Genomic DNA, 12105 nt, shown 5'->3' on the forward strand with positions numbered 1-12105 from the left:
ATCACCCGCTCGTTTAGGTCGAGAATGTTTGACACTTAATGCTTTTATTCGACGCGCGTTAGGGTTTATAGTGACTTCCGTGTTTATAGTCGCCGCTCGGCTTTAGTTTTCGTCAACTCCAGGGCTTATAGTCACCGCTCGACTTTAGTTCAATTTGTGACGAGAGTTTATAGTCACCGCTCAACTGTTTATCCCCATTGTACTCGAGTTTATAGCCATCACTCGACTGTTATTTTCATTAACTCTCAGGTTTCTAGTCACCGCCCGATTGTAATCTACATTGCCCAAGAGTTTATAGTCGTCAGTCGACTTTTGTATTAATTATTGGCCCAAGGTTTATAGTCGTCGCTCAACTTACAATAATTTTGTAATGAGAGTCTATAGTCGCAGCTCGGCTTTAGATTTCGTTGACTTTCGGGTTTATAGCCATTGATTGGTTTTAGTTATCGTCAACTCCCAGGTTTATAGTCGCCACTCGACTGGTGATTATTACTAATTCTAGGGTTTATAGTCACCGCTAAACTCTCGATTACTAACAGGCTAGAGTTTATAGTCGTTGTTCGGCTGTTTGTTTCACGTTGGTCCTTAATTTATAGGCGTCACTCGACTTTCAATAATTTTAAAGTAAAAGTTTATAGTCGTCGCTCAACTTATAGTAATTTCATAATGAGAATTTATAGTCATCGCTCGACTTACAGTAATTTCATAACGAGAGTTTATAGCCGCCGCTCGACTTTAAGCATCACTACTCAAGGGTTTATAGTCGTCGCTCGACTGCTGATATTAACTTTATTAGGGTTTATAGTCGATGCTCAGTTGTTGACTTCTATATTTGACATGAAGACTCTACTTGCTTATAACATAGCCGGATGACTCAAGATTCTGGGACACTTGGTGGATTTTCATTCATATCCTCTTGCACTCACAGAACAAACATTTCTACAAACATATATAAATTTAATCACGCACCTTTCACTCGACCCTATATGGTTGGAGAGTTTGCGCTCCAGGGTCGCTTGAGATTTCTCCCATTTTCATCTTGTAAATAGTAAACTTTCGAACAGAGCTTCTGAATGACTTTATATGGTCCTCCCACGGGGCTTCCAGCTTGGTGACATCACCGACCAGCTTCACCCTTTTCCACACCAAGTCACGACCTGGAATGACCTCGAGATCACTCTCCGATTGTAGCTTTTCTTCATGCACTGTCAATAAGTTGTGAGTCGAACGGTGACCTTATCTCGCACTTCATCCACCAAGTTGAGCTCCATGAACTTCTGATCGGTGTTTCCCTCGTCATAGAACTACATCCGGTCAGACTTTACTCTTACTTCAACCAGCACCACTGCCTCACCCTCGTACACCAGATGGAACGGGTTATGACGGTCGCCTCTCTAGGTGTGATGCGATAAGCCCACAATACGCTTGGGAGTTTGTCTACCTAGTTGCCTCCGACATAGTCGAGCCGAGCCCAGAGCCCTTGGAGGATTTTCCCATTGTTGACTTCCACTTGGCTGTTGCTCTGCGGATAAGCCACTGAAGTAAACGCATGTAAGATGTCATAGCCATCACACTACTCTCTAAACTTCTGCCCTGAGAACTGTCTTCCGTTGTTTGAGACAAGCTTGCGAGGGATGCCGAATCGACATAATACATTTTACCATATGAATTTGATAACCATATGCTCGGTTATCCTGGCGAGGGGCTCAGCCTCCACCCATTTCAAAAATAGTTGACTGCCACCAGTAAAAATCTTTTTTGTCCGGTCGCAATGGAGAATGACCCTGCTATGTCCATGCCCCACTGGTCGAACGACCATGACACAGTGGATGCTTTCAACTCTTCGGTAGGTTTGTGCATGATGTTCTGGTATTTCTAGTAAGACAGGCAAGTGATCACCATCCGAGTTGCGTCACCTTCCAATGTAGGCCAGAAATATCCGGCCAGAAAGATCTTACGAGCCAGTGATCGATCGCCCGGATGACTACCACAAGACCTTGGTGAACTTCTTCTTGTAGGATGTACTAAATATCATCCGATCTAATGCACTTAAGCAGCGACCTCGAGAAAGCTCTCTATATAAATAATCTCTAATTAGTGAGAACCGGATGACCCTCCTTTTTTAACAACCTAACTTCCTCCCTATCAACCGGTGTGGCACTCAATCGGAGAAACTCTATCAGTGGCGTCCTCTTGTCGCTCGGGAACCCATTCCAGCCTTCCTATCGATATATGCCACCAGTAAAACCTACTTTTTATCTATAATGACTGAAGATAAAGAACTTGCTAACTTGGCCAGCTCGTCAGCATACTGGTTGTCTGACCGGAGGACCTTCTATATAATTACTTCTTGGAAGCTTATCTTCAATTTCTTGAAAGCTTTAGCATATAGCTTGAGCCGAGCATTATTTATCTCGAATGCCCCCAATAGTTACTAAGCTGCCAACTGAGAATCCGAATGGGTAAGGTCTCTTATGGCTCTCACATGCCGGGATGCTTGTAAGTCAGTTATCAAGTCCTCATATTCTACCTAATTATTTGTAGCTCGATAATTCAGCCGTATGAATAACTGCATCCTATTCTCGCACGATGATATTAAGAGGATGTCGATTCCACTGCCGTGTCGGGTGGATAAGCGGTCCACATATATCTTTCAAGTCATGTACGACTTGATGTTCTATACCTAAATGATGAAATCAGCTAAGGCTTAGACTTTGATCGTCGTTTGAGATTGATACTATATATTAAACTCACTCAGCTCGGTGGTCCATTTGATCAACCGTCCGAATATCTTTGGGTTAAGGAGGACTCTTCCCAACTCGCTGTTAGTCAGCACCACTGATAGGATGTGAGAGAAAGTATGGACGAAGTCTCCGAGTGACGGGTACTATCCTGTATGCCAACTTTTCGAGACAGATGTAGCGGGATTCTACATATTTTAATATATGACTTAAGAAATACACCGACTGTTGTTGAGAGTCATTCTATTGTACCAATGACGAGCCAACCACATGCTCTGTGGACGACAAATATATCCAGAGCGGCTTGTCGTCGATGGGCTTTGCCAGTACAGGTAGGGAGATAAGGTATGTCTTAAGTTCTTCTAGTGCCTTGTTGCATTCTATGTCCCACTGGAATTTTGTCGCATGGTGCAGGATTTTAAAGAACGAGTGACTCTAATTAGATGATTTAGAAATGAATCTTGATAACACAGTGATCTGTTTGGTCAATCGTTGATGTTGAGACACTTCGGAGCTAGAGGCTGGTGAATAGCTTCTCGCGTTTCGTTGATGATGATGTTGCAACGGATAACACTCGACGCAAAAGCTCCCCAATGCAACAAGAGGATTTACTTGGTATCCACCTCAAGAAGAGGTGACTAATTCAAGGATCCAACCCTCACTCACACATCCACTAAGAATACATTCCTTCTTGGAAATATTCCGAAAGCGGAGAAACCTCGTACAAGACTCTCAATACAACAAGAGGAAGAAAGAAGCAAATACAAAGAAAATCTTACAAGATTTGCACACATGAAACCCTAGCTAGCTTCTTCTTCTTGTTTAGGAACGTCTATTGACCTTGGAAGTATAGTAATACTTGTTTCCAAGAATCTTCAAGAACTGGCAAGCTGGGTGAAGAGAGTGGAGAAGAAAACTTATGAGCGATCTCTCGAAACAGTGCACGCGAAATCCTTTTTTCAGGCGTACAACGACTAGCTTTCCAATCGTAATTGATTACTCCAATCGATTACGCATGCCTGATCGACTAGCCTAATTGATTATGCATGCTTCTGTTTATGCGAGAATAACTTGTAAGTGATTCCCTGCTTAATTGCTTACCAAACTCTCTATGTATTCGCGAAATCCAGGCTTAATCGATTGGAGTAATCGATTAAGCATTTGTAATCGATTGACCGAATCGATTACGAACCTCTCTGTGCACTTTGCAAAACCTGCTTAATCGATTATCTTAATTAATTCAGCTTCGGTAATCAACTAACCTAGTCGATTACCAAACCATAACTTCTAAATCTAAGTCTAGGGATCCTTTACCCAATATCCAGTCAACCGTGATCTGTTGGGACTCCTCATTGCCTAAAATCCTATCAACCTTGACCTAGTAGGACTTTTTCACCAAGTGTCTAGTTAAACCTTTGACCTACTTAGACTTTCAATCACTAGGTGTCCGGTTAACCTTGAGCCACCTGGATTTCCACTACCTAGTTTCACTCACCAGGACTTCCTCATTGCCTAGCTTCACTCACTAGGGGTTTTTCACCTGGCTTCACTCACTAAGATTTTCCTTTTGCCTAGCTTCACTCACTAGGGATTTCCACTTGGTTTCACTCACCAGGATTTTCCTTCTACGTAGCTTCACTCACTAGGGCTTTCCACCTGGCTTCACTCACCAGGATTTTCCACACCAAGTGTCCGGTCAACACTGACCCACTTAGATTTTCTGTTGTGGATCTTGAATGGCTAGCTAGATGGCTGGCTAGAAGGGGGTTGGATAGATGGTGCCCCCAAATCGATTGCTCCCTACATATTCGTTAGTACAGCGGAATACAATGAATACAAATACGAATATGAAACCTAAGCTAAAGATAATAAGAAAGAATAAGCAAACCGTTATACGTCGATTTATGTGGTTTGGAGATTAGGGATGCTACTCCATGACTGTCTGTAAGATGGACGATCCCTTTCCATCGGTGAATTAGCCTCCAACAAACTCTGGCTATCTAAAATCTCCTTGTGGGTGGAGAAACCTCATTACAACTCTTAACAAGACCTCTTAGAACACAATGAGCACTTAAAACTTTGGTGACTACTAATTAGGTTTTAACCAAATCTAATTTCGTCACCTTGATCAGTCATCCCAACCTCTCTATACTCATCCCCAGTCGACTGGTCCCAGTACCAGTCAACTGGCACAACCCTAAACTTAGGGTTTCCCTTCCCGAGTACATTTCTCTCACATTCGGACCCTCATGACTCACTTGACTCTTCTTCACAGCTTTGACCTTTTGCCTTTAAGCCTACTTTCTTTGGCTCTCGTTCCTCGAATGCATTTAAGCTTGTGGCTCGTCCCCAATGTCATCCTTCGCGTATGTCTCAAAGTCGTTTCCTTCGACCCTTGTCCTTGCTGCCTTATCCACGGACCTTCTGATGCTCCATCCTTCACCAGACCCGAAGCTATCAAGCTGAGTCATATGTGTATCCTGCAAACTTACACACTCACATACACATATCAAATACAAGGGTGAACCTAACTTAAACCTTTTGCCCAAACACCAAAACACATGGTCGCATAGACCATTGGGATTGCTTCAACAATCTCCCCCTTTTTGATGTTTGGCAATACGTTTAAGTTAGGAAAAATATAATAGCAAATAAATAATGCTAATAACGAATGGAATTTTGTTGCTAAGGCTACACACTTGGACTTACACCGTCGAATGGATTTATGTTGCCAAGGTTACACAATTGGACTTACACCGCCGAATGGACTTACGTTGCCAAGGCTACACAACTTGAACTTACACCACCGAATGGAAAATGCAAACAAGTATTGGAACCTATCCCAAGGCTCCCCCTACACCTAAGCTCTCCATTGAGCTAGTAATTTTACCACAAGGATATTTAAAAACCTATCACAAGGCTCCCTCTACACAAAGGTACTTAAGGTTTTCCCAACTAAACCTTACTTCTCCTCCTTTACCTAATATTAAAAATCTTCCAACAATGTCTCAACTGTTGAAAACTTGATCGTTAAACTGATCCTAAATTCATGTATTTATCCCTCATGGATCTCATACACCTAAAATAGCTGACCCGGTCAAAACAAATGCTGAAAAATAGTGTCAGACTGGTATCAGTCGACTGCCCACTTCGACACAACCTCACAGAAGCATTCTGTGGTTGAAAAACACTATTACCAGTTGACCGGTACCCTTTTTCAGCCTAAACTACATTATGAACCCAATTTCAGAAATACATCAATACAACAACAACAACAACCAAGCCTTTTCCCACTAGGTGGGGTCGGCTGTATGAATCCTTTTACGTCATTGAGCTCTATCTCCTATTATATCATCATCTATATTTAAATAAATTTTATCTTGTTTTATTGTTGCTGATCCGGTAGTAAGAACAGGGGACCCCTCCCTGTGGAATCAACGCCACGTGGAAGCCACAGTGGCAGTTGTCCATCCGGAGAGGGCCGGGTCCGACCGGACGGCCGGCCGGCCGTCCGGCGGAATCGAACGTCCGGAGAGGGATGGGTCCGATCGGCTGGCCGACCGGACGATATTCGGCTGATGGTTAAAGACGCCCTGTCGAAATCAGGGTTCCGGCGCTTAGTGGAAAAGGTCGCAGGGCCGAGCGGACTTCACGCTCGGCCAAAGCCATAAGGTAACACTGCTAATAGTCTCCATAAACCACGTGATGGAGGATCTCCCCAAGTAAACCACCGCATATGTCCGGCCGGATGTTGAGAGAGCTGTCCGCCCGGATGTTGAGGGAGTTGTCCGCCCGGAAGCCAGATCTGGAGCAAAGGGGAAAAGGACAAGGAACGTCTTTTTCTGACAGCAGGTATGTTTCACGTGCGGGCCATGCTCCAAATCTTGTGACAGGGGATTCCGCTGTCCCATCGAGGACATGCTGAGACTGTAGCAGTATGAGTTAGGGAAGCTCACTGAAAGTCCTTACTGGAGTATGGGCCATGGACACGTGTACACCTCGGTAGGTGTACACTCACTTCTTCGCTGCCCTATATAAAGGCCCTCATTCTTCGCCGGAGGTACGCATTCTACGAGTTTTGAAGCCACTGTTTCTTTCTTGAGCTTCGCCTGACTTGAGCGTCGGAGGGTCGCCGCCGGGAACCCCTTCCCGGCCCGACTTCTGTGCAGGTTCGCCGGAGCTTCGTTCGACCAGACGGAGGCCTACGTCATCGACTAGGAGAGCGTCACGTGCCCAGCGTCCGTTGGTTCAGTGATTCGGACAGGATCAATTTGGCGCCGTCTGTGAGAACGCTCCTGCATCCGAACGGAAACAATGGACGAGGCTGGACGACAACACATGGTGATGCTCTCCATGTAGAAACTCGACGCTCTGATAGAGGCAAGAGTAGCTAGGCTCGTGGAGCAACAGGAGCAGAAGGCTCAAGTAAAAGGATAACGCAGCAGGCCGCCTCCACCTCTGGGGGGGCCGAGCGGCCATGGAGGACCGACCGGGAAGTTTCGCCATCCTCCTTGCCTTGATAAATTTCGATGAGTACATTGTATCCACCTCACTCCATGGGTATTCGGGAGTGGAGAAATTGAGTCAGATCTTATGCTGATCGGCAGGTTAGTTTTTCAGATATAGTTTCTTTTGGGCATAGAATTCATCGTAATTTTCTGAAAGAAGGCCCGTGTTGTTCGGCCGGGCGTATATCATCGAAGCCAAAGGCTCAATAACGAAGGCCCCGAGCCGTTTGGCCGGAGGTATAGTATCCGAGCCAAGCGCTCGATAATGAAGGCCCCGAGTCGTTCGACCAGAGGTATAATAACCGAGCCCACCGCTCGACGAAGAAGGCCCCGAGCCGTTCAGCCAGAGGTATAATAACCGAGCCAAGCGCTCGACGATGAAGGCCCCGAGCCATTCGGCCGGAGGTATAATATCCGAGCCAAGCGCTCGATGCCGAAGGCCCCGAGTCGTTCGGCCGGAGGTATAATATTCAAGCCAAACGCTTGACGAGGAAGACCCCGCGCCGTTCGGCCAGGAGTACAGTATCTGAGCCCAGCGCTCGACAAAGAAGACCCCGAGCCGTTCGGCCGGGAGTATGTTATCCGAGCCAAGCGCTCGACGAAGAAGACCCCGAGCCGTTCGGCCGGGAGTACGTTATCCTAGCTGGGGGAAAGGTGCGCTAAATGTAAATTTATACACATTTCGGTCGCCTATGTCCTTGTAATGCAGGAAGCAAAATTATAAAGATGGCAAATATCTTCGCCGACCGGCTGTGTTAAAAGTAGCCTTAAAGGTCGTCGAGCTCCGACGTTAAATATCGAGAGACGAGCCGGCGTCTATAAACGTCCGAGCGGAAGTCCGTCGAGCTCCGACGTTAAATATCGAGAGACGAGCCGGCGTCTATAAACGTCCGAGCGGACGACCGTCGAGCTCCGACGTTAAATATCGAGAGACGAGCCGGCGTCTATAAACGTCCGAGCGGAAGACCGTCGAGCTCCGACGTTAAATATCGAGAGACGAGCCGGCGTTTATAAACGTCCAACCGGAAGACCGTCGAGCTCCGACGTTAAATATCGAGAGACGAGTCGGCGTCTATAAACGTCCGAGCGGAAGACCGTCGAGCTCCGACGTTAAATATCGAGAGACGAGCCGGCGTCTATAAACGTCCGAGCGGAAGACCGTCGAGCTCCGACGTTAAATATCGAGAGACGAGCCGGCGTCTATAAACGTTCGAGCGGCAGACCGTCGAGCTCCGACGTTAAATATCGAGATACAAGCCGGCGTCTATAAACGTCCGAGCGGAAGACCGTCGAGCTCCGACGTTAAATATCGAGAGACGAGCCGGCGTCTATAAACGTCCGAGTGGAAGACCGTCGAGCTCCGACGTTAAATATCGAGAGACGAGCCGTTGTTTATAAACCCTCCGAGCGGAGGATACCAGCACGGAGGAGCCGCTCGGCCAGATTCTTAGTCCAGTCAGTCGGACTATTCGCCTCCTTCGACTAGACTTGAAGGGGAGGCAAGTGATCCGGTAGTAAGAACAAGGGACCCCGCCCTGTGGAGTCAACGCCACGTGGAAGTCACAGTGGCAGTTGTCCATCCGGAGAGGGTCGGTCGTCCGGCGAAATCGAACGTTCGGAGAGGGATGGGTCCGATCGGCTGGCCGACCGGACGATATTCGGCTGATGGTTAAAGGCGCCCTGTCGAAATCAGGGTTCCGGCGCTCAGTGGAAAAGGTCGCAGGGCCGAGCGAACTTCACACTCGGCCAAAGCCATAAGGTAACACTGCTAATAGTCTCCATAAAGCACGTGATGGAGGATCTCCCCAAGTAAACCACCGCATATATCCGGCCGGATGTTGAGGGAGCTGTCCGCCCGGATGTTGAGGGAGTTGTCCGCCCGGAAGCCAGATCTGGAGCAAAGGGGAAAAGGACAAGGAACGTCTTTTTCTGACAGCAGGTATGTTTCACGTGCGAGCCATGCTCCAAATCTTGTGACAGGGGATTCCGCTGTCCCATCGAGGACATGCTGAGACTATAGCAGTATGGGTTAGGGAAGCTTACTGAAAGTCCTTACTGGAGTATGGGCCATGGACACGTGTACACCTCGGTAGGTGTACACTCACTTCTTCGCTGCCCTATATAAAGGCCCTCATTCTTCGCCGGAGGTACGCATTCTACGAGTTTTGAAGCCACTGTTTCTTTCTTGAGCTTCGCCTGACTTGAGCGTCGGAGGGTCGCCGCCGGGAACCCCTTCCCGGCCCGACTTCTGTGCAGGTTTGCCGGAGCTTCGTTCGACCAGACGGAGGCCTACGTCATCGACTAGGAGAGCGCCACGTGCTCAGCGTCCGTTGGTTCAGTGATTCGGACAGGATCAATTTGGCGCCGTCTGTGAGAACGCTCCTGCATCCGAACGGAAACAATAGATGAGGCTGGACGACAACACATGGTGATGCTCTCCATGTAGAAACTCGACGCTCTGATAGAGGCAAGAGTAGCTAGGCTCGTGGAGCAACAGGAGCAGAAGGCTCAAGTAAAAGGATAACGCAGCAGGCCGCCTCCACCTCTGGGGGGGCCGAGCGGCCATGGAGGACCGACCGGGAAGTTTCGCCATCCTCCTTGCCTTGATAAATTTCGACGAGTACATTGTATCCACCTCACTCCATGGGTATTCGGGAGTGGAGAAATTGAGTCAGATCTTATGCTGATCGGCAGGTTAGTTTTTCAGATATAGTTTCTTTTGGGCATAGAATTCATCGTAATTTTCTGAAAGAAGGCCCGTGTTGTTCGGCCGGGTGTATATCATCGAAGCCAAAGGCTCAATAACGAAGGCCCCGAGCCGTTTGGCCGGAGGTATAGTATCCGAGCCAAGCGCTCGATAATGAAGGCCCCGAGCCGTTCGGCCGGAGGTATAATAACCGAGCCCACCGCTCGACGAAGAAGGCCCCGAGCCGTTCAGCCAGAGGTATAATAACCGAGCCAAGCGCTCGACGATGAAGGCCCCGAGCCATTCGGCCGGAGGTATAATATCCGAGCCAAGCGCTCGATGCCGAAGGCCCCGAGTCGTTCGGCCGGAGGTATAATATTCAAGCCAAACGCTTGACGAGGAAGACCCCGCCAAGCGCTCGACAAAGAAGACCCCGAGCCGTTCGGCCGGGAGTATGTTATCCGAGCCAAGCGCTCGACGAAGAAGACCCCGAGCCGTTCGGCCGGGAGTACGATATCCGAGCTGGGGGAAAGGTGCGCTAAATGTAAATTTATACACATTTCGGTCGCCTATGTCCTTGTAATGCAGGAAGCAAAATTATAAAGATGGCAAATATCTTCGCCGACCGGCTGTGTTAAAAGTAGCCTTAAAGGCCGTCGAGCTCCGACGTTAAATATCGAGAGACGAGCCGGCGTCTATAAACGTCCGAGCGGAAGACCGTCGAGCTCCGACGTTAAATATCGAGAGACGAGCCGGAGGTCCGAGGGGAAGACCGCCGAGCTCCGACGTTAAATATCGAGACGAGCCGGCGTACCGTCCGGCGGAAGACCGTCGAGCTCCGTGTTAAATATCGAGAGACGAGCTGTGTCTATAATCCGAGCGGAAGACCGCCGAGCTCCGGCGTTAAATATCGAGAGCGGAGCCGCGTCTATAAACTCCGGGCGGAAGACCGCCGAGCTCCGGCGTTAAAATCGAGACGAGCCGCCTATAAACGCCGGCGAAGAAGACCGTCAAACGTTAAATATCGAGAGACGAGCCGGCGTCTATAAACGTCCGAGCGGAAGACCGTCGAGCTCCGACGTTAAATATCGAGAGACAAGCCGGCGTCTATAAACGTCCGAGCGGAAGACCGTCGAGCTCCGACGTTAAATATCGAGAGACGAGCCGGCGTCTATAAACGTCCGAGCGGAAGACCGTCGAGCTCCGACGTTAAATATCGAGAGACGAGCCGTTGTTTATAAACCCTCCGAGCGGAGGATACCAGCACGGAGGAGCCGCTCGGCCAGATTCTTAGTCCAGTCAGTCGGACTATTCGCCTCCTTCGACTAGACTTGAAGGGGAGGCAAGTGATCCGGTAGTAAGAACAGGGGACCCCGCCCTGTGGAGTCAACGCCACGTGGAAGTCACAGTGGCAGTTGTCCATCCGGAGAGGGTCGGTCGTCCGGCGGAATCGAACGTCCGGAGAGGGATGGGTCCGATCGGCTGGCCGACCGGACGATATTCGGCTGATGGTTAAAGGCGCCCTGTCGAAATCAGGGTTCCGGCGCTCAGTGGAAAAGGTCGCAGGGCCGAGCGGACTTCACGCTCGGCCAAAGCCATAAGGTAACACTGCTAATAGTCTCCATAAAGCACGTGATGGAGGATCTCCCCAAGTAAACCACCGCATATGTCCGGCCGGATGTTGAGGGAGCTGTCCGCTCGGAAGCCAGATCTAGAGCAAAGAGGAAAAGGACAAGGAACGTCTTTTTCTGACAGCAGGTATGTTTCACGTGCGGGCCATGCTCTAAATCTTGTGACAGGGGATTCCGCTGTCCCATCGAGGACATGCTGAGACTGTAGCAGTATGGGTTAGGGAAGCTCACTGAAAGTCCTTACTGGAGTATGGGCCATGGACACGTGTACACCTCGGTAGGTGTACACTCACTTCTTCGCTGCCCTATATAAAGGCCCTCATTCTTCGCCGAAGGTACGCATTCTACGAGTTTTGAAGCCACTGTTTCTTTCTTGAGCTTCGCCTGACTTGAGCGTCGGAGGGTCACCGCCGGGAACCCCTTCCCGGCCCGACTTCTGTGCAGGTTCGTCGGAGCTTCGTTCGACCAGGCAGAGGCCTACGTCATCGACTAGGAGAGCGCCACGTGCCCAGCGTCCGTTGGTTCAGCGATTCGGACAG

This window comes from Zingiber officinale, chromosome 2A, assembly GCF_018446385.1.
Source record: "Zingiber officinale cultivar Zhangliang chromosome 2A, Zo_v1.1, whole genome shotgun sequence".
Classification (NCBI taxonomy): Eukaryota; Viridiplantae; Streptophyta; class Magnoliopsida; order Zingiberales; family Zingiberaceae; genus Zingiber; species Zingiber officinale.